Source organism: Cupressus sempervirens, chromosome 3, assembly GCF_028749045.1.
Source record: "Cupressus sempervirens isolate cs-2001-9-10 chromosome 3, ASM2874904v1, whole genome shotgun sequence".
Lineage (NCBI taxonomy): Eukaryota > Viridiplantae > Streptophyta > Pinopsida > Cupressales > Cupressaceae > Cupressus > Cupressus sempervirens.
This window is the reverse complement of record NC_143120.1, coordinates 948170094-948191491: the sequence shown is the minus strand read 5'-3', so window position 1 is coordinate 948191491 and position 21398 is coordinate 948170094. Positions and strand designations below refer to the sequence as shown.

At 34.9% G+C, this 21398-nt stretch overlaps 1 pseudogene; it reads right to left on the bottom strand.

Moving 5' to 3' along the window:
* Window positions 1-1907: 1907 nt before the first annotated feature.
* LOC149569875 (NADPH--cytochrome P450 reductase pseudogene) lies at window positions 1908-2655 on the bottom strand (annotated as a pseudogene).
* Window positions 2656-21398: the final 18743 nt, after the last annotated feature.

Below are 21398 nucleotides of genomic sequence, written 5' to 3'. Positions count from 1 at the left end.
GTGCAAAAACAAACTCTAGATTTGGAAATTTCAAGTTCTCCCTGTTCCAACGGTATATTGAAGCATCCACTTCAATTAAAAAATACTCCTACTATGGCCTTTTGAAGTTTGTACCTCTGTTCTGTGGTTTGAACAATATTTTGCAAAAATTTCAACATTTATATAGTTTAAACCATATAAAGTTTTAGACTTTGTTTAAAAGATCTCTAGACTGCACGTTTGGAGAAATTTTTAAAGAAAAACTTTTTTAGCCTTTGAAATTTTCCCTCTCATGTTTTATTTTGGGTCAAACATATTGTCCAGCCTATGACAAATGTCAACACAAGATTCATCCATCCTGTCATTGTGTCAGTGAGACATGTCATCTTCTCGCTAACTCGCTATGGTAAATCTCATGCATCTTCTGCATGGCGAGTTAGCAATGACCCTCCAATTTGGACATGTGTCATGATCTTGTGCACTAGGTTCCACATCAACATTTCAATCACTGCTTGGCTACCACTTGTCCTTCAATCATTCACTGACAGCACTATGTGGGTCCCATGCTATTTCATCAACACCTCGCCAAATTCTGAAGGTTTTTCGGCAACTCGCTACCTCGCTATTTGAAAAACTTTGCATTTTTTGATTGGCAAAGTAGCGAGGCACCAGAATTTTGAATTTTTTGATTTCCTTCTATCTGCTGATGTCACCTCCTCAATTTGTGTGCATGTTCAAAATTTTGTCTTTAACTACATTTAACTGGCCAACCAACCATGGGTCCTACCTTGCAATTCGTAGCCTCCAAAATCCACATCCATTTGAAGACACTTGCAATGTGTGTGCTTGCATATTTAAAGACAAAAAAGCCTTTTTCCACGAGCAATATGGGATAAATGATTTAACACTTTCCCTACGTTCTGCATTATATGTTTTGATAAAATGACAGAGATGGCCTCCTTTGAACACAATCACACCTCCAGCCTCTACCTTTTCCATTATCACCGTCAAGGCCAAATTCATTGCAAAATTCATCAAATCGACTACCAGTAGATCCTTTCACCTAAGTCCTCATAGAAATTGAGGCATTTGACATGTGCAAAACCACATCTACCAAATCCTTGCAGCATGATTGAAGTTTGCACAAATATTCCTCCTCAATAAAAATGAGCATTGACAAGGGAATATGCAACTTTAAGGGCTTTTGATGATGCAAAACTCCATACAGCCTTTTTACCAAAAATCTTGGAACACGTATTCCTCAAATTTCTTTAGGCTGCAGGCCTCCATAATCTAGCGCTAGTAGGAAACTGTGCATTAGGACTTGAGCTTCCTTGCATCCATAGCTTTAGATGCGTGGGCATTCCCCTACTACCATGGACTATGGGCTTCTTTGTTGCATGGTCTCCATTGCCCATCGTGTGAATGCTCTACCTAGGGTTTGTGGCTGCTCTCCTTTTTAAGACATGTGCTCTTTGTGGGTTTTGCCTTTTATCATGTGTGGACAGTGGCTTTTTCACTGCGTTGGCTCTCTATTTGCATGATATCTTGTCGTTTACCTTTGACTGACATTGATTGACGTGGGCTACTTCTCTATAACATTCCCTATTCCTGCTTGCAAAGGCTACTTTCTTTGACTGGTAGCATCTCTTCAAAAAGGGCATGGACATCTGCTTTGGCTTGTGGGTTCCTTTCTTATTTGGCATGGATCTTCTTTTCTCAGACTAGTTGCTTTATCTTCTATGCACAGTGGGTCACTTTTAAACGAGGTGTGATCTTCTTTGTGGTCTTCTTGCTCATGCAGGTTATTTCTGATGATTGCCTACATTTTTTGTTTTGGTAGCTGCCTCCTTCCTTCATATGCCGCCCATGCTTCTTACCAATTGCTTGATGAAATTGAAATTGAGATATAGCACAATACCCAAATATTACCATACATCTTGCAAATATCTTCCATCAGTCTATAATTTCTTCACTATAGCCTCTATTTTGGTGCTATCGATAGATTTCTACTCTTGGACAATGATGTGTAGTGTCCTATGTACATCCCTTACCATACCTTTTGCATCATTGCATACATAGAGATAGCCACCTTTAGCAATGAGACTCCAAATATCCGATGCCTTTTTCAACATCTTATGCTGGACATACTCCTTAGCTGGTCCTTGGCAGGAGAAAGAAACAATAAGGCCAGTAACTACTCCTTTCTCAACATAGTTATTCAGTTCTTCTTCATAAATGCAGTCCATTTGATGATTCCTACACCCCAAAAAAAAAAGAGAACAACCAGACCAAGCTTCTTGCCAGATTCTTGAAGTGCAGCTCTTTCCTGCAAAAAGCCTCTAAGAGGAACTAAACCAGTGCCAGACTGACCATAACGATAGGAATAGAAGAATCTGTAGGCAATTTGAAATTTGACTACTTGACAAAGATTGGCACCCAACTACAATCATTATTTTCTTCAATGCATATTGAATTCTTCATCCAATTAGAACAAACATCTGTATGAATTCTACTAGTTGGAGTGGGTCCACCAAATAGAGCACATGTAACATGTATCCTAGAGGGTGCAAACCTTCGAGAGGAAGAAATAGAATAATAGCGGGGTTGTAAACGAGGGGCTATTGCTGCAAAGAAAACACTAAGAGGTGGCTTGGCTAATGGAAATTTTTCCATTATTTCCAAAAGACTTCTCTGACTAGTCCCCTCTTGAAAATATTTTCACTTCTCTGGAGTTCTGTCAATCTGATAAAATCAGTCGGACCCCAAAGTGGGTCCGACAAAAAAAAATTCATTTCTAAGCAATTGAACTGCAAAACTGATCCATCGAACACCTTAAACTGATTAAAATCAAGTTCGATCACTGAACCATCCATTAAAGCTCATTTTAACTCTCTTTTGCAAACTGTCAATTTTGCTTCAAGAGGTCTTTTGCCTGGCCTTAAAAATTGACCCAAAAACCTAATCAAGCTCTAGAATCTGACCTACTGATTCTCTATTCTACATACTCTTACCCTATCAAATCTTTCCTCATGATGAATTCTAGGTGAGAAGATATTGACCATCAAAATTGCCTCTTAGAATTACCTGCATGTAAACATGTCAGAAAGCAATAAATTGGGTTCGGATTTGGCTTTGAAAACTAGGCAAATGGACACTTGGGAAGACAAAAATTGGGGTGTAGTTTCTCTGTCATGAGGAAATTATGGATCTATGATTTGGGCTCATGAAAAATAACAAGGCACAAATGGCGACCAGTCAAAGTGGGCTACTTGGATTTGCAGATTGAAACAAATGGTAGGAAGTAATTTTTTGCAAATGGAATTGACCTGGAAAAGCATGTAAATGGATTCGTCAAGATGTACAAACTGGAACACTTAAAGTATTTTTAGAGTACATCATAGTGGTACAATTCATTCGATCTCACCAATCATGAATTAGGATTTATAATGTCAAGAACAAGGGTACTGACAAATTTGCAAATACTAACACCAGTAAAAAGTTAGAAATTCCATTTGGAATTGCATTTGAAAACTAATCAAATGGATTCATCATAAGCTAAAACTTGAAACATAACAAGTCTCTAACATCTACAATGCAACACAATAGGAATTTTAGCATTCGAGTCAATTGGTCAAAAGTTATAACACATCAAACTAGGCTTCCCAGAATTCTGAATATTTTGCAAAAGCATGAAAACAGTATCTGACCAACTTTGAGGGATTCAAAACCTAGTCAAACAGACTCAAATTCTGAAACATAGGTTCTTGGATATGGATATTAGATACTTCCAAAGTGGTGATTGATGACACAATTCTGGATCTAAGATATTCAGATACAAACAAGGCCTCTTGTCACTATTTGATACTTGGGTGAAAATGTAAATTAGACATCAGCTCAAAATAGGACTTCGCCAAATAGCTTAGAATATCAATTTATCATTACAGAATGCTTAGGCATGCTAAATGAAATGTGCTAGAAGCATTCAACACCTCTTAGGCCTCAAATGGGCAGCCGGGTACAAATGCACTTTTAAAGTGTTTAAGGGCTTGATTTTTTCAATGGTTCTCAAAATGTGACTAAAAATGAAGCATGCAATTTTTAGTCCCAACACCATGCAAGATGATGAAAAGATCTTTTTGATTACTTATTTGAATGCTTTTGATGGAAAAATTGCATATCAACTTAGAGATAAAGAACCTAGGACTTTAAAGGATGCTTTCAAAATTGCTATAAATGTGGAAAACAATTTGAGGATTTCAGGGAGGTTGGAAAATAAAAGAGAGGATCCTAGGTTGTTTGGAAATAAGGCAAACATAAAGGAGAATAACAAAGGTGTAGGTGGGAAGAAGCAAGAGCCTAGTGAGATAGCTCAAACCCTAAATGCTATAAAGAATCTAAATATCCCTTAGGTAAAAAATGGTAGGAATCCCATTGAAAATAGGGCCCCTTAGCAGTCAAATTTCAATAAACAGAGTAGGTTGCAAAATTTCCCTTATACTACCACTTTGAAAGATGGTAAGCCTAATGGCCATCATTCAAGAATACTAACAACAAGGTCACCCCTGTTCCCTTATCTAAAAACTCTATGAATGTAGTAGATGAACTTAAATTTACTGTTGAACTTATATGGTGTTTTGTGTGTCAGTTAACCCATGCTCCTTAATCTTGTGTATTAGCCTTGTCTTTCCTTGGAAATTAGAGTGTAGTAGAAAAATGTCAAGAACATGAAGAAAACCAAGAAGATGTAGGGTGTAGCATGTTTTAATCACATTATGATTACTCTGATTGTGAGGATCATGATAAAGATGTAAATGAGCAAAGGCAGTTTCAAAATAAAGTGCAACAGTAAGTATTCTCTGATGAGAGTGATGTTGAAGACACTGTGTGTAACATGGTAAGTGCCAAAGAAGAAATCACTTTAAGGAAACCCTCTAGGGAGGAGATTGACTAAATTACTGCAAACATGATACCTCAAGTATAGACTAGAAACATTGCTAAAGGAGGAGGAAATGATAACGTGGCTAGTATATTTAAAAAGTGAGTTAATCCTAAAATGGAGGAAGGTATAAAACCTAAACAGATTCTTCCTAAGAAGGTTAAGATGACAAATAAAAAGTGGGAACCAAAGAAGGAAGATAACCCTAAAGTTTGCAAATTCCCAAATAATATTTCATGGAACTTAGGTGAAAAGACATAAAAAGAAATCATTGCAAGTGATAAGAATCAACAAGGTGAGGTAAGTATTTTTGATAAGAATCATGATAAGAGGAGTAGTGCACAGAAGGTTACTTAATTTCCTTCCCTCTACATTCTTTGAACTAGATGCCAGTGTATAACACTAGGCTTTATGAAAATATAAACAATGGTGTTGCACAAAGGTTTAATTCTTATTTCTAGTAGTGGTTAGAGTAAGGGGAAAATAATTTTGGGTTAATTAGACATGGACCCACCTAATTATATTAAGAAACCCAACAAGGATGATATTGCAATGGAAACTAAGTCAAAATGAGAAACTATTAAGGATTTATTTTAGGTGGCCTTTTCCACTTAACATGAAGATATTATGGAAACATAGGCTACAAGTATGTGTGGAAAGTCACATGGATTAGAGCAGAAAATATTCTATCCTAACCCTTCGACTCCTAATCCCCCCTTTAGCAACCTTTGTAGGAGGAGAAGTTTGTCCCATTGAGACATAATGAAAATAATAATGTTTATATTGATAATATGGTAGTTTATGAGGAATACAAAGAAACTCTAGTGTTAGTCAACTATGTGGATTCTATTGAGCATGATGCTCTCATTTCACATAAGCATGTGATAGAGAAGTTAGTGAAGAGCATAAGAAAGCAAGATATTGATCATTTATTTGAGGAGTCAAGGAAATATTAGTGCTTTCCCTTTTTAAAGATAGTTAACATGGATAAAGTGAATGTCAAATTTTTAGAGGATGATTTGAATGATATGAAGGTTGACCTATCCTTTGGGATGTCCTAGACTACCAAATCCATTTCTCTTTACTCCTTTCAGATGGAGAAGTGGATGTTTAATTCTATTAGACCCTTAATCTAAACTACATAGTTGTCAATGCTAAATTGGAGGAGATACAAGGGAATCTACAAAATTCTAAAAGCAATTGGATTGATGGATAGAAGGAAAATTTATAGAGTAAGAAAGAAGAGTTACACGAGAAGGTCATCAAAATAAAGGCCCAAATAAATGGTATTGTTAATAATTGTCATAATATTCTATTCACATCTATTAATTTGAAACATGAATCAACAAATTTCAAGGCAAACTTATAGGACTTTTAAATAACTAGCAATTGCACACTTTGTGCTTGTAATAATAAGTCGATAGGTTATTAATACTAAAAAATTAAAATATGATTTACTAAGAATAAATTTAATTATAATTAATTTTAAATTTAACTAAAATTATATATAAATAAATAATAATTTTTGGTTTATTTGATTTTTTAATTTATCATATATAAATAAATTGATCATCTAAAAATATTTCCACATAAAAAATCTAGTATGGAAACCTAATTAGATTATAACATGAAAAAATAGTACAAATAAAAAATAAACTAAAAAATAATCTTATTTAAAATGCTAAATAGTAAGCTAATTTAAAAAATAAACTAAAATAATTTTAAAAACTTAAAACTAAATCAAAATTAGATTTTTTAAGAGAAAACATAGACTAAATTGCTATTTTTTGAAAGGAAGAAAAAAACAATATTTGGCATACAATTTTTCAGCAAGAAAAAGTTATTTTTTGAGAACAAAAGTTCCCACAAAAAGCCTAGCAATTTAATAATAGATTTATATTTCAATGAATTATCAAAAATTTCTGATTTAGATTATTTCAAAATAATATTTAAATTTTATCATTGCTTTGTCTAAAGTTATTTTAGTTGTATAATTTAATTATTATAATTCATTTAACAAGCTTTGGAATTGTTTATTAAAATTATTTTTAGTTTATAAGAGTTTATTTAATTATTAATTATTTTGTTGAATGCATTTTTTTTTTTATAAGATACATATTTTTATGACCATACTCTATTAATAATATCATTTTTAAATGTTTGTATCTTTTCTCCATTTTTGATACTTAACAACTCTTTTAATTGAAATCTTTAAAGTTCAAAAACTTTGAAAACTTGTTAAAATTGATTATAATCTAGTGTTCTTAAATGTTAAACTTTCTAATCCAATTCAACCTCCCCCACTCCTTCATGGTCTAAATAATCCTTATCATAATTATCTACCCAATTTTGCTTCTCAATCATTCAATTCAATGATTAAATGTAATTGAAGTATTTTACTTTGTTCCATCCAATTAATCTTATAGTACATACAATGATTTCTTTGATCTATCCTTATCATTCATCTAAAAGAGTCTTAGTACCCTAATCAAATTCAACCATACTTCTTAATATTTAAGAAATCTTAAATGCATCTAAATGATCAAATATTATTTAAATATCTTCTTTAAAATCTAATTATGATTCTCAACCATAAGAAATCTTTAATTTTTTATATTCAAAATTCAAAATATGTTCTAGAAATTAGGAAAACTCTATGTCAAATAAAACTATCAAAGTAATTCATTTCATAGAACTTTTCCCATCTCAAGCAAGTAATAAAAAAAAATTCTTTTTTAGAATCATAACCAATCCTAAATATATAATTGAATTCAACCATAATCCTAGTCTCATATTTTTATTCTCTATTTGTCCGTAACTTTTTCCAATTCTTTAGTATTCTTTCATAATCATGACTATCAAAGCTCCATGAAACCTTTATCCTTAATCCATCCTCTAGTTCATCTAATCCAAAAAACTTAATTTTGATCATCAATGAATTCATATAAAATAATCCTAATATCCATATCCTTGATCAAATCCATTAAATATCTAAATCAACTCCCATCAAAGTCACATAAAATACTTCTAATTCAATATATTTTCACTTATACGGTCACCACTTAGGGTGTTGGTTAAATGGTGGTCTTGTTGTCTTTGTTGATCTAATGTACTTGTAAGTTTTCATCTCAACACTATAATAAAATCACTAGTCATATTAAATAAAATATGAACTCTTAATTTAGTATAAAGCATTGTCACTTATTATAATTAGAGGATTGTGACTCACCAATTTGAATTGCCTATTCTCATCTAATTCTAGTTTCCCCTCATCAGATTTAGCTTGTCCAATGTACTTTCTCCTTCATCTTTTCTACACTTCAACTCCTTGTTCTATAGGCTTTGTATTTTCTTTTTCCTTTAGTGTAGTGGCACGTGCACTAGCTCTTGTAGTAGGTGCACTTGGTTTGGGCTAACTCAGCTTGGCAACCTTCTTGGCTTTTGTCACTGGTTGGGCTTTAGCCTTCCTCTTCTTTTGATCAGTGGGTGTAGGTGCTTCCTTGACTTCTTCTCCCTTAGCACCTTTAGAAATTTTTGTCTCCTCCTCTGGTTGATATTCACCTATTACTTGAGCTAATGCAAGTGGTGCTTGTGTCTAGATGTCTTTCCTCGTCATCATCATCTTCTTCTTCCTCTTTCTACTCAACACCTTCACCAAATTTAGCTTTTAATTTCTTCACCAACTTCTCATTTTCCTTAATAACAAGAGTAGTCTTTAGTTCCATAGTGATTTTGGATTTAGCCATTTTATAGTTTCCAAATTCTTTTGCATTTTTATCAACTTTTTATGCCAGTAAACTTGTTATAGCTACAGACGCCTCATCTACATTGATTTCATATCCAAGTGACCCTAGCCATCTCACCGTTGGTGTTGCTACTTAAATAAAAGTTTAATTAGAATCCACTAGAAAGAAAAAATCATCATAATGTTTCTATACTAGTGATACTAGAATTTTGAATCTCTTCTTTGTTGATTACTTAAAGTCCTCAAAATAGCTAGTCATAACTAACTCAAAGTTCTCTCCTAAATGTTCAATGAACTCACCAATATGTACTATCATTGACCCATTGATTTTCCATGCAACTATGCCAAATGTAGGAAAAGTATTTTGAACATAAAAGAAAATGCATATCAAAATAGAACCAAATTTACATTGTGCACTTTGTCTCCCTTATTGCTCCTAGGTTTTCAATTAGTTGTTGTAGTTGTAATTTTGCAAGATCATCTGTGTGATCTTTCTTGATAATTTTATAACCAAAATTTACTACAATATAGGGAACCCTATTCGATCTATTGGATTGGTAAAACTTGTGTGAAATAATCCTTATTGCACAATCTATCAAAGGATCTATAATGGTATCAATTGTCTTTCCTGTCTTATTCCATACAACTCCATTGTTCTTCTCAATAACCTCTTTTGAGTCACTTCTTAGAGTCTTAGGCTAATCTAGGGTTGGATACCTTGTTACCCTATGGATTATCCTTTTGGTTATCTTGATGGGTCCATTATCTAACCAAAGTGAATTGTCATGAATTCTATTTAACACAATCCTAATCCATTCAGTTTTGAACACATTCAAGAAATCTAGAGCTCATATTAACTCTTTATTTTCTACAATTCTATATTCTTCTCTGAGTACACCATTCTCAAAAAGTTTTTCATATGCTTTCCTAATCTTCATATCACCAATACTTCCAATTTTTTAGCTGTAGCATTTCCTAACATTTTTCACCATTAAAACATTCAGTGGTATCATGAAACACACAAGAGGGGTCTTTTTTATAAGCATTGTATGGTATGGCTTTGAATATTGGTTGCTTGACCTCATTACTAACTAGTTGAACATTCAAAATTTTCCTTCCCTCTAGATTCTTTGAACTAGATGCCAGTGTATAAAACTAGGCTTTATGAAAAAATAAACAATGTAACTCGGCACTTGATAAATACCTTTCAAGATCTGACGAAATGATGTAGAATCACTACTCAAATCTTTCTACAATCACTTTGGATGAGTTTTATAATCGTCTTCTACTCTCCTTGCTCTTTCTCAATTTTGAAATGATGGAAATTGAGTTGAAATTGATCAAATACCCTTTTGAAATCTTGTAATAAATGCTATACACTCAACATAAACCAATTGGCTCACTTGGCATTTGTTACAATACCATTTGTTTAGAAACAATTACAAGCTTGACATCAACTAGCTAGTCTATTATCTCAACATCTTTTAGCATTCCACTTGGAAATCATGGAAAATATTTCATGCTCAGTGGTAACAAGAAAAACTTAAAGATTTTCTTGGATTCCTAATAACATCTTGCATCTTTGTTCTTGCTTATATAGTCTTTTCAGTACTAAGTCCTTTTTGAACTAATGTATGATATAACCTTTAAATATTAGTCCCACATACCTCTTTATTTATTAATTTGATGAGGTGTGATCACCTAACCCATTGGGTGAAGTGATCCCTTCTCCATTTGATGTGCTGCAACCATCTTTTTTCTTCCACGTCTTGTTCTTATTTCATGTCTGATATTTTCAATTTTTGCCTTGCCTTTTCCATTATCAAATTCACAACTTGGTGCCTTGTAGTGACTGATGTGACCAATCTTCAAATAGCTAAAACATGTGGTTTGACTCAACAACCTTTTTTACTCATTTTTGAAGTGTGTTCTTATACAATTCTTAGGAATATGTCCATATTCTTGATAATAATGACAATTATATCTTGTATTATAATCCTAGATATAAGAGTTTCCATTGTTCTTTATCTTTTTTTTCTATTTGATGACCACATGGGTTTGGATCTACACTCAAAAGCTCTATGTCCATACTTCTGATAGTTACAAAAATATCCTTCAAATCTTTGTGTCTGCATGGTCTTGGTTCTGCATTGATTTTCTTCATGTCCTTGTTTGTTGCACTTGTGGTAGTAAACCATATTTTTATGCTTGACATTCTGATTTACAGTCTTGATCCTACACACATTAGTAGTATGTCCTTTATTACCACAATTATGACAAGTAGGTTTAGAGTTCTTACCTTTTTTGTTCCTTTCTTTAGCATTATTGGATGATTCTCCTTCTTCAGTAATTGTGTATCCTACTCCAGATGTATTATTATTGGATCTATGGGATCTTAATAAGTGCCCAAAATATTTGATGGCTTCATTTGGTTTGTTGAAACTTTTAGCAAATTCCTTTTCCCTTTTTAGATCGCTCTTCAATTGCTCATTCTGTAGTTTCAATATTGTTATTTCAATGTCCTTGACATTTAATTCATTGTTGGCATTCATCATTTGACTTAGAGTATCCAATTGCATGTTGGAAATTTTGATTAGCTCTGATGACTTCTTTTCCAGTCTATTGATTAAAACTCTTTTCTCATCTTCAATCATGGATTTGTCTTCCATAGCTTTCTTTTTATGCTCACTCACCCTCACATAGCAATATGGCTTGTGATTCTTGCTCTAACTTGAGATTCCTAATTTCCTTAGCTTGGGCTTTATTCTTTTCCATTAGATCTACAACTGCTGCATCAAATTCATTGGAGTCTCCATTAGCAAATAACTTAGTAGTGTCCATTTCTCTATATTGTGTGTCATTCTCCTCAATGACAATTTCCTTCCTTCTCTGCAAGGATTTCTTTAGTTCTTCTCTTGCTTCATCTAGATGATGTACAATGGCTTGTATTTCAATTCCCTAATTCTCAATTATCTTTTCCAACTTGTAGACTTCCATTTTCAAGATCTCTCCTCAAAGATGTAAACTTTTGAGCAGGGGCGTGAATCAATAGTTTAAACTTTGATCCATCAAAGCATTCACCATACATCCATCTGATACATTTACTAAGTAAAACAAAATACCATGTAGAGCATGTACATCTAAATCATGAAAGAAATTAAACATTCACACATGTATGACACCAGATATGATTACCTAGAAACTATTGTGGTGTCCACAAAACACGCCCCATTCCTCATCGAGGAATGGGGACCCCATACCTTTTTTCAACCCTCGAACTCACTATTCGAGAGTCAGGAGAAGAAATTAATATTAGAGTCAAAACAAAAAAAATCTCACATGCGTGCATTAAGGTGCGACATGCTCCACATTTCACAAAAAGGAGAGAAGGTTATTAAACCTTCCTCCCCTTTTGTTTTGCTCATTTCTTTCTACAAGAACAAGGAGGGAGAGGTAAGTGCATTCTCCCCCCCCCTTTTTTAGTCAAGCCATGCACATGCGGCATGCAGTGCCCTTTTTGGGTGCTTGCGCACTGCGTGCAAGAGCCATGCTACTACGGTACCGCAACTAGCACCCTTTTGGGTGTGCATGTGGCACTTGCACGGTGCTCCCACAAGGTGTGTCACATGACCTTTTTGGGTGCATGAGCGGTGCCTGCACCAAGCCCCCTTTTGCATGCGTGTGCGGCATCCATGTCATACCCTCTTTCATGGGCGCATAAGCAGCACTCGCATGGCTCCCTTCAGCATGCCAAAGCGGTGCATATGCGCACCCTCATGCAAGCACTCACGCCCACGCTTACTCCATCTTTTAAAAAAAAAAAAAAATTAAAAATAAATAATAATAATAATAATAATAAACAAAATAAATAAGTCCCTAAGGGGGACTCTTTTTTTTTTCTTTTACATTTTTCTTTTTCTTTCAATATCCAATAATTAATCATGTTTTCCTTTTTTCATGATGTGCAGGTAATATAATCAGATGGTATCCACATATGGATCAGTAGAAAAACCATTTGTTTACAAGTTCCAAGGCATAACCCCAAAATCATGGTTACACAATGAATACTCTAAGATCAAAGACATAGACCTTGGACACATGGACTTGGGAGAGTTCTTGAGAGTTTGTAACAGTCCAACTGAAAGGTCATCCTTGAGACCTACCCTAATCTATTTTGGATTAGTAAATGTAACATGACATCCTAGGACCGTGCAGTCAATTGAATTGATTATGACCCTATCTTAGCATTTCATTCCTAATGAAAGGGTGGTAAAGAGCATCACTGGGTGAGTGGTCTTGGATCTATGACCTAATAATATCGAGAGGGTTTTTCATCCACCCAGAGCCAATCAATTCATCAGACTTTAGTATGAAGTAGCTGAGAGGTGGAATAAAGAGCATTACTAGGAGGCCATCGACATCATATATTCCTCATACTTCATTGAGAAGCCACCTCAGGGGAAGACAGTCAACAAAGTGGATATGACTCGAGGATACATGAAGGATGACATCGTATATTCAATCATTCTCGTAAGTAGAGTTATGGGATTGCCTACAGTGGGTCATCTCACTCCATTCATGGTCAACTTCATTGAGACCATCAGACACACAAAGATACCACTGAATTGGGCCACCACACTTAGTGAGAACTTGTGTGACTAGTTGCAGATAGTAAAGGACAAGAAGAAGTTCTATATGACTTCGTATGTGGTGTATCTACTTGAAGCAAGAGCAACCAACTACACCAAGTTGTACAAGAAGGGCAGTATGTAGGACCCTAATGCATGGTCATATATAGTTTATCCTCAACTGGTGAAGAAGAAGCTCTCACCACAGAGCAAGGAGTATAGAATTGTGAACAATGCCTTCATCTTTGCCATCATTCAATTCATTAAAGGGGATTATGGGAAGAGGTTTTCTAATGAAGCCAAGATGCAGATCATAGCTCTCGATGCATATTTCATCTAGTTCTAGACATTCACATACATTTGAGTTGGTGGTGAATCCATCAATCCAAAGAAACTCCCAAGGTACCCAAGTGACAAGTTGGTTCTGATGGAAATATCCTGATAGATTGAGTCAGTGTATGAGAGGATCAAAAGATAATGGAGGTCTTGTTTGGATTGGCCTTTTGTAATAGGAGCATACTAGGTAAAGAGAAAGCAGGATATCTTAACTTTCAAGTGGGAATGGGAGAATTATCCTCTTGAAGAATATAACTCTCCTTGGCCATTCTTCGACAATATTGGTAAAGTGGAAAACCTAGCAGGAAAAGAGTTCTACCACAAGGATACCATTGAAGATCATTGGATGAATGCCACAAATGACTATGATGTTCGTATCAGAGATTGTTGTAGAATGACTTTATATTAGCAGAGAAGGCTCTCCATTTGACCATCCCGGATGAGATAAGGCTACAGGACTCACAGGAGCTATTGGATCCCCTATTCAATATAGATAAAGTTGGCGAGAGGCCCATTCTGAATGCATAAATTGATAGAGAGGAAGGAGATGATATTAATCATCGAGTGAGACATGTCATTAGAATGACAAAGAGTTGAATCAAGAAACCCTTTCCACTTGATCCAATTTCAGATATAGTGATATTCCATGCACATGCTCACCCAAAAAGGGGAAAGGGAAAGAAACTCACAGTTCCTATCTTTGTGCTCCAATCTCCTATCAGGCTAGAAATAGTCTACTAGCTAGATTGTCCAGTGGGATATTACCACCCTCTGGAGAAGAAGGGAAAGAGGAAGAGAGCCTCTCCTCAGAGGTTTCAGGAAGAGCATGTTGAAGAATAGGCCCCTTCCTAGTGACAAGAATCTAGTCCCCGAGAGCCCCAAGATGGTGGAGGTTCTCATTTTCAAGTTGAATTTCCATTGCCTCCTATTTTGTCAAGTTAATAAGAAGAGGGAGAAATTCTAGAGACATCCATTCATCTAGTGCATGAAGAGCCCACTTCTCCTATGGTTCCACAGAAACAAAAGAGGATCAAGGTTAGAATGAACAAGAGGCAAAGAGTTCATAAAAGATTAGTGCCTAATCCATCTATTCTTGAAACCATTCCTAAGGAAGAATCAGATGAGGGGGAAACTGAGTCAAATGAAGAGGAAGAGAAAGTGCCTCTACAAAGGAGAACTTGGCTGGCCAAAGCCACAAAATTGGAAAGAAGGAAGAGTGTCACAAATACCCCACCACCCACCCAAGCTGAAATGGTAGAACTCTCTTCTTCGGAAGACAAAGTAAAATGATGGGTGAATGAGCAAAGGGAGCTAGGTGATGATGTTCCCTCCATCCCAGATTTTGATTTCATGCCAGTGGGTAAAGAATTAGTTGGAGATAAGATCAGAGATACCCCTACAAGTGAACTTCAATAGCAAGATTGGATGCAAATACCACCTGAGACATAAGGTCCTCATCTCACTCCCCTATCTTCACCTCAGGTTATGATGGTAGATAAGGTTTCAATAACACCTCCACCTCTGAGTTTAGAAGAACATGTTCAGAAGGAATCATCATTATAGGGGAAACTAGAACCAAGGGTTACTAATGAGCCATCAAAAGAGGCACAGATAGTAGAATGTATACAATAACCTTCTCAGTAAGTTGAGGATCAAACTATAGGATCTATAAAAATTGAGACTACAGAAGAAGAATCCTTACAACAAGAGACTCCAACCAAGAGCGATAGAGGGAAGGAGGTAGTTGAACACATCCCTTCATCATCTAGAGCCAAGGTTATAGAAAGACATATCCCAAGATGGTTTCAGAAGGAGATAATGAGAAGTGCCAAGCATCAATTCCATGCTTCAGAGGATGATATTTGTGACATTGCAATGATTTTGAGCAAGCCTGACTCTCCATTACATGATGCAATTCCATTTGTGTTCATTACTACTACAAAGAACAATGACTTATTTGCACAAGTGGCTCACCCTCTAAAAGGTACAGATGAAGAAGTTGTTAGCCTTCAGGACTATGAAGTGAAAGATATCATGTTAGGAAAGCCTACATGGGATAAATCCTAGCAGATGATGACTATGGGATTCAAGGAGGTTCTCACCCATATGGAGCAGGATGAGATTGAAATCAAAAGACTTCAAAGGCAAGTTGAGATCTTAAACGGATATCTAGCTGAAGTTATTGGTCCTCTTGATTCTAAATGCCCTGAGGAGACTTCAAATACCATTCTTAGAGAAGGGGAAGGTGTATGGCTCAGTCCATTTTTGAGAGTTTGTCAAGATTGGTGAGATGGCTTTGAGGATAAGGGTGTCACTATAATCACAGGAAGTCTAAAGTTATTGCATGCTACACAAGAGAATGTTGATAAGATCATGGCAATTTTGAGGCAAGACTTCAGCATCATGGATGAGGTATGGGTATGGAGTAAGGATTTAAAAACTCTACAAGCCATAAAAGGGAAAAGGTATCACATTATAATTGATGAATATACTGGAGAGGAGTTAGACATGATAGATGATTGGGTAGAAAAGATTGCAGATGGAAATAAAGTGATGGAAACACTACATGATGAGATACATAGGCTAGAGGACCAAGCCTGAGAGCGAATTTTGGAAGTAGAAAAGTTGTATAGTGATGCATGCTTGGACATTTTTGAAGATGAAGAATGAGAGAAGCTTTTGCTAGTTGAGGTAGTTGTGGAAAATTTTAGAAAGACTTTAAAGGAAGCATCCAGTGATGAAGACATCAAACAAGCTTTCAGGATAGAGGAAGCAGTATTAGAGTTGGACACCAAACTCAGAGATTTTGTAGAAACTTGAATTTAGGTGGAAAACTATAGAGAGAAGGTCAAAGACTAGTATGATGCTTTGGATCTTTTTGATGATGCTAAGATTACTGAGATTATAGAGAAATTCATGGGAAAACATCCAAACATAGCTTTGGGATAAAGATGAACAAAATTCAAATGCCAAAATTTCAATTTTGACACTTAGTAAATTTTTGAAATATTGACCCAGTCAAGGTCCATAGGTCTACAACTCCACAGGTCTATAGCCCCATAGGTACACAGCTCCATAGGTCTACAATTCAGAGGTGTGCTGACAGTTAACTGCCAGTTCCAAAAATAGCACTTTCCATGCATCAAGAGTGCATTTTGATAGCGGTTTAACTCTAACACATGCTTGCTAAAAGGGCAGCTTCTATTTTTGGTGTCTCCATGGACTTCCACCTTGACTTATGGCTTCCTCCTACTTTATCTCTCATGCTTTCTTTGTTTTTGACATGTAAAGGGCTCATGCATCCACCAGTTAGACTGCCAGTTTGTATATATTCACTTTGTTTTAATGTTTTAAAAGCATTTTATTGCATGAAGATATCTCTCACTCTCAACACAAATTGAGGAGATGATTTCTTATAAACACCCCATTGTAAAATGTAAGAAGGGTCGCCATTATTATGCAATAAAATTATGCTTTTGGTGCTAGCATTTGGAGTATAGTTATTCTTGCCTGAATGTGTCATTATTTTGTGAATTTTATTCATGAGATTGTGACTGAGCCAAAGATTTATTGTGTTGTTTCTGGTTGTGCAATCTTTTAGTTCTGGTGTTTGCTACAAATATATGAATTCTGCTGACATAACAAACTTGAGAAGAGATCACTCGATTGTGTCTACATAGCTTTTTGTCTCACATGAGCGCACTTTCCATGGCCTTGCAATTTGAAGAAGAGTGAAACATCATTCAATTTGTTAAAGATTCTCACCGAAAATTGCATCAATGGATTCTAGGAAGCATTGCTCCTATTTTCATTGGTTTCCTATTGATCTTTTTGAAGGTTTAACTCGTAGCATGTTGTGTCCTGTAGCTTATGTCCATTTAGGAATTTCAATTTCAAAGTCATTTGATTTCATGTTATTTTATTTTAGTTTCATTATTTTCTTCGCTAACCACTTGTTAGAGTAGGACCTCATACTAACTACATTGTTAAAGTTGCATACATTGAAAAATACAAAAATACAAAAACATTGTTCTTTTGGTGTGATATTTTGAGACAACGACTAGATTTTACTTCAATTCCAAGATAAAAGAATTTTTAGAACAGAAAAGGCCTCCTTGTGAACATTCACATTTATCTTCTACTGAGCGGATTTTGGTACGTCACAAGACAAATATTGAACCTTGGAGTGGATCCTTAAAAAGATTTTCTTTTCAAGAGAGGAATTACACTATGGATTCTTGCCGTTGACATCGTGCAAAATGAATGCCCAACAGAAACCCTTCAATGAGAAGGTAAAAATGGGATGGGGATGACACCCAAAAATCTTCACTACTACAGTAATTAAGTGTATCCAATGAGGGTTACAATGTTTTGATCATGTGACATGACCTACCCCATGAAATCACTACCCTATTACAGGCTTATAAAGACTGTTAGGTCTCACCCTGTTAAAGGATTTCAACACCCTATTAAAAGTGTGTGTTGTTAAAGGACTTCAACTCACAATTAAGTAAACACCTTGTGAGGACTACTTTGTTAAGAGATTTAATTGATTCACTTGCTAGAATAATTCAACATTGACCTGCAATTAGCACTTTTTTGCCTAATGATAGATCATCTCTAAACTGATATATTGTCAATCCTTCTTGACTAGATGTCTCTATGTTATATGCTATCTTCTTTTCTCTGTTCTCCTTTAACTAATTTTGCAATCTAATCTCTAATGATAACTCCTAAGTCACCATGAATTCTTTTTTTGTGCATGAAAACTTCTCTCTTTGCTCCTTCATACACCTTCATATCATATATAGTTTAGGGTTTTTCCTCCTTAAGAAGACTTAGGTGACTTAGGGTTAGGTATGAATCAAGAGCTATGATTCATCCATTTTCTACTTCAACCATCCCTTTTTTTTTATTAGCTACATGCAATGCATTTGGAATCCAAATTAAGATTCATCCTTATCTTTAAACTATCATAATTCAATATTCAAGCTAGCTCAAAAATGGTTTACATAGTTGTTTGTGCCAAATGTTACAAACGACTATAAAATAACTGTCTTACTCAACATCGAAAGTATCTGATGCTCGAAATATACTATTCTGTATACTTTGACTCAAAATTTGTATCACTCGACATGTAATACTTACTTGGATCCTAAATTGCATGGTATATATTGTCTACTTGGCACTTGAGTAACTTGGCACAAGTGGCTCCACACTCATTGTAGACTCAACATGCTTTATTATATACATGTTGTGCTTGACATGTATTACTTATTTGGAATGAACTGAGTAAATGACTAAAGTTTATAGACACTCACTTGTCAAAATTTATCTAAGATCAATAGATAGTTCATAGATTTGTCTTGTAGATTACTATAATGAAGGCACCCATGTGGGTTAGAATGTTGTAATTCTAAATTCTATAATTCCACATTTGTGGCGATAAAAAGAGGCCCATATTTTTTTCTCATAAATTGTTATTATTATTTTTTTAATGTTATGTGTTCAAAGTATTTAGTGGATCACCCCTCATCAAGAATGCATGAGAATCCTGAAATCGAATCTGTAATAAAGGTGAGATAATAGGTGTGTTGAATCTATCATTTGAGAGGAGATGGATGTTTTTTGATATATCCTCAACAACTATACTAGGTAGCTCAATGAATGGAGTTGCAATGTTAGACAATGGTAAAGATTAATCTTGTGCAACAAATGAAATATGAACAAGAGGTAGAGGTGTATAAGTCACAACACTGGTATCAAGAACAATACATAATTTCAAATGACCCAACTTCACTTCAATAGTTTCTCACAAAGAAGGAGTGTGAGTCTCTGGTAGTGGATATAGTTTTCCAAAATGATATAATGAGTACAAGAGTGAATAATGATCAATATTCCCTATAGCAACAATATTTCCTATCTCACTATCTCTGATGTGCACTAAATCTTGTGCGAACTCAACTATCTTCCCTGCCCCAGTGTGCATAATATGATGAATAGTAAGAAGGTTGGAGGAAAAAGATGGAGCACATAGAACATCATGAAATGCACCATCATTAACATCAATAGAGCCTTTACCACATAAAATCATAACAATTTTGTTCCCCATTAAAATGTGTGGAGTAGGAGAAGCCTCAAAAGAAGAGAACAAATCTTAAGAAGATGCCATATGGTGTGAAGCACCTGAATCTAGTAACCATCTAGAATAATGTGGAGTGGTAGTTGCACATAATGCATGACCCTTTCCTATGTATTTATCATCTAGCTAAAATGATGATGAAGAAGAAGATTTGTGAGAATTACAAGGAATATCAATGTTTCTCTTCTAAAGGAGAGTTATCAAATCTAAAACCTGTTTTGCATAGCCATCTAGCTTCTTCTCATAGCAATATGACTCATCATGATTGGGCTTATTAGAATAAGTACACTTTGACCAATTTGGCTTTTATTTATCTCCCTTATGAGGAGGTGGGACTGATGAAAGGTGAGGCCTAGAATCAATTTAAGAATCTATAGAATGCGACTTATGTTTCTTCTCCTTCTTTCTAGAACATATCTGGGCTACCAATGCATGAGTCTATGAGCCTGTGAGATAATCTAATTGATAGAAGTTATCTTTCTTTCCAGTCAAGTGATTACAAAAAACCTCAAATGTTGGCATGGTAAATCTAGTATGGAAAGCATCCATGGTGGAATGGAAGGTAGAAGAAAAAATCTAAAAGTTTCCATGAAGCTTAGAAAGAATTAGGTAAATGCACTCAATGTCAATGTTGACCTTCCCACAACCTTGCAATAAAGATATCTAATATTTGATCTTCATCAAGAAGTCATTAATGGAAGGAAAAAAATCTAGTTTAAGAGAGGTAAGCTCTGCCTCAATATGAAGTTCCCTAAACTCATTCACTATACCAAACAAGCCATTAAGATTGGGCTACATAGCTAGAGAAGAGTTGCACACATCAAGATGAAATTGTAGACTATATGATACTTGTAAAGAAATAAACCCCATTGCCTCATCCATATTGTTTCTATGATTCATGACCTCGAAAGGTGTCTTTAAAATTGGTTGCACTATATCTAAACGAGACCACAACTCTTTTGACCAAACAAGTTGTCTCATCAGGGATTTTCATGTGTGACAATTATGAGGGGTTAGAGGTTCTAGAGGATAAGAGGTCTTGACCATATATTTTTATAAGGGGTTTCAATTTTATTGAAGTAAATTACAAAAAAATAAAAAATAAAACACCCCCCACAATTCAATAAACTGAACCCCAGAAGCTAGAAAAGATTACTTATAATGAATTAAAATGAACATAAATTTTATCTCTAATCAATTATGATAAAACATAGTAGATGATGTGAAGAGAGCTCAAAGTGAGCTTTCTAGTGCTTCTTCCAGATCAAAAAAAGAAGCTTGGACGGAAAAGATATGCCTCCTAGAGTCCAAAAAATAACTTCCAACTTTGACTATTAAAAAAAAGATCAAAAATTTAAAAACTAGAAAATAAAACTTAATCCATTGGAGAGGTCAAGGAATCAACTTTCCAACAAAATCTCATTTTCCCAATTTCAACACCATATGCCCAAGATATGATGAAAACACCATCAAATGCTATTTTAACCAAAGATGAAATTTGTTGATGGGTTCATGGATGTCAAATTAAAGGTAACATGAATGATGTCAACCTCTCCTTATGCATACATACCTATCTACACCATTAGTACTTTTCCAAGTACATATGATTTTGAATTTTAGTCTTCCAAA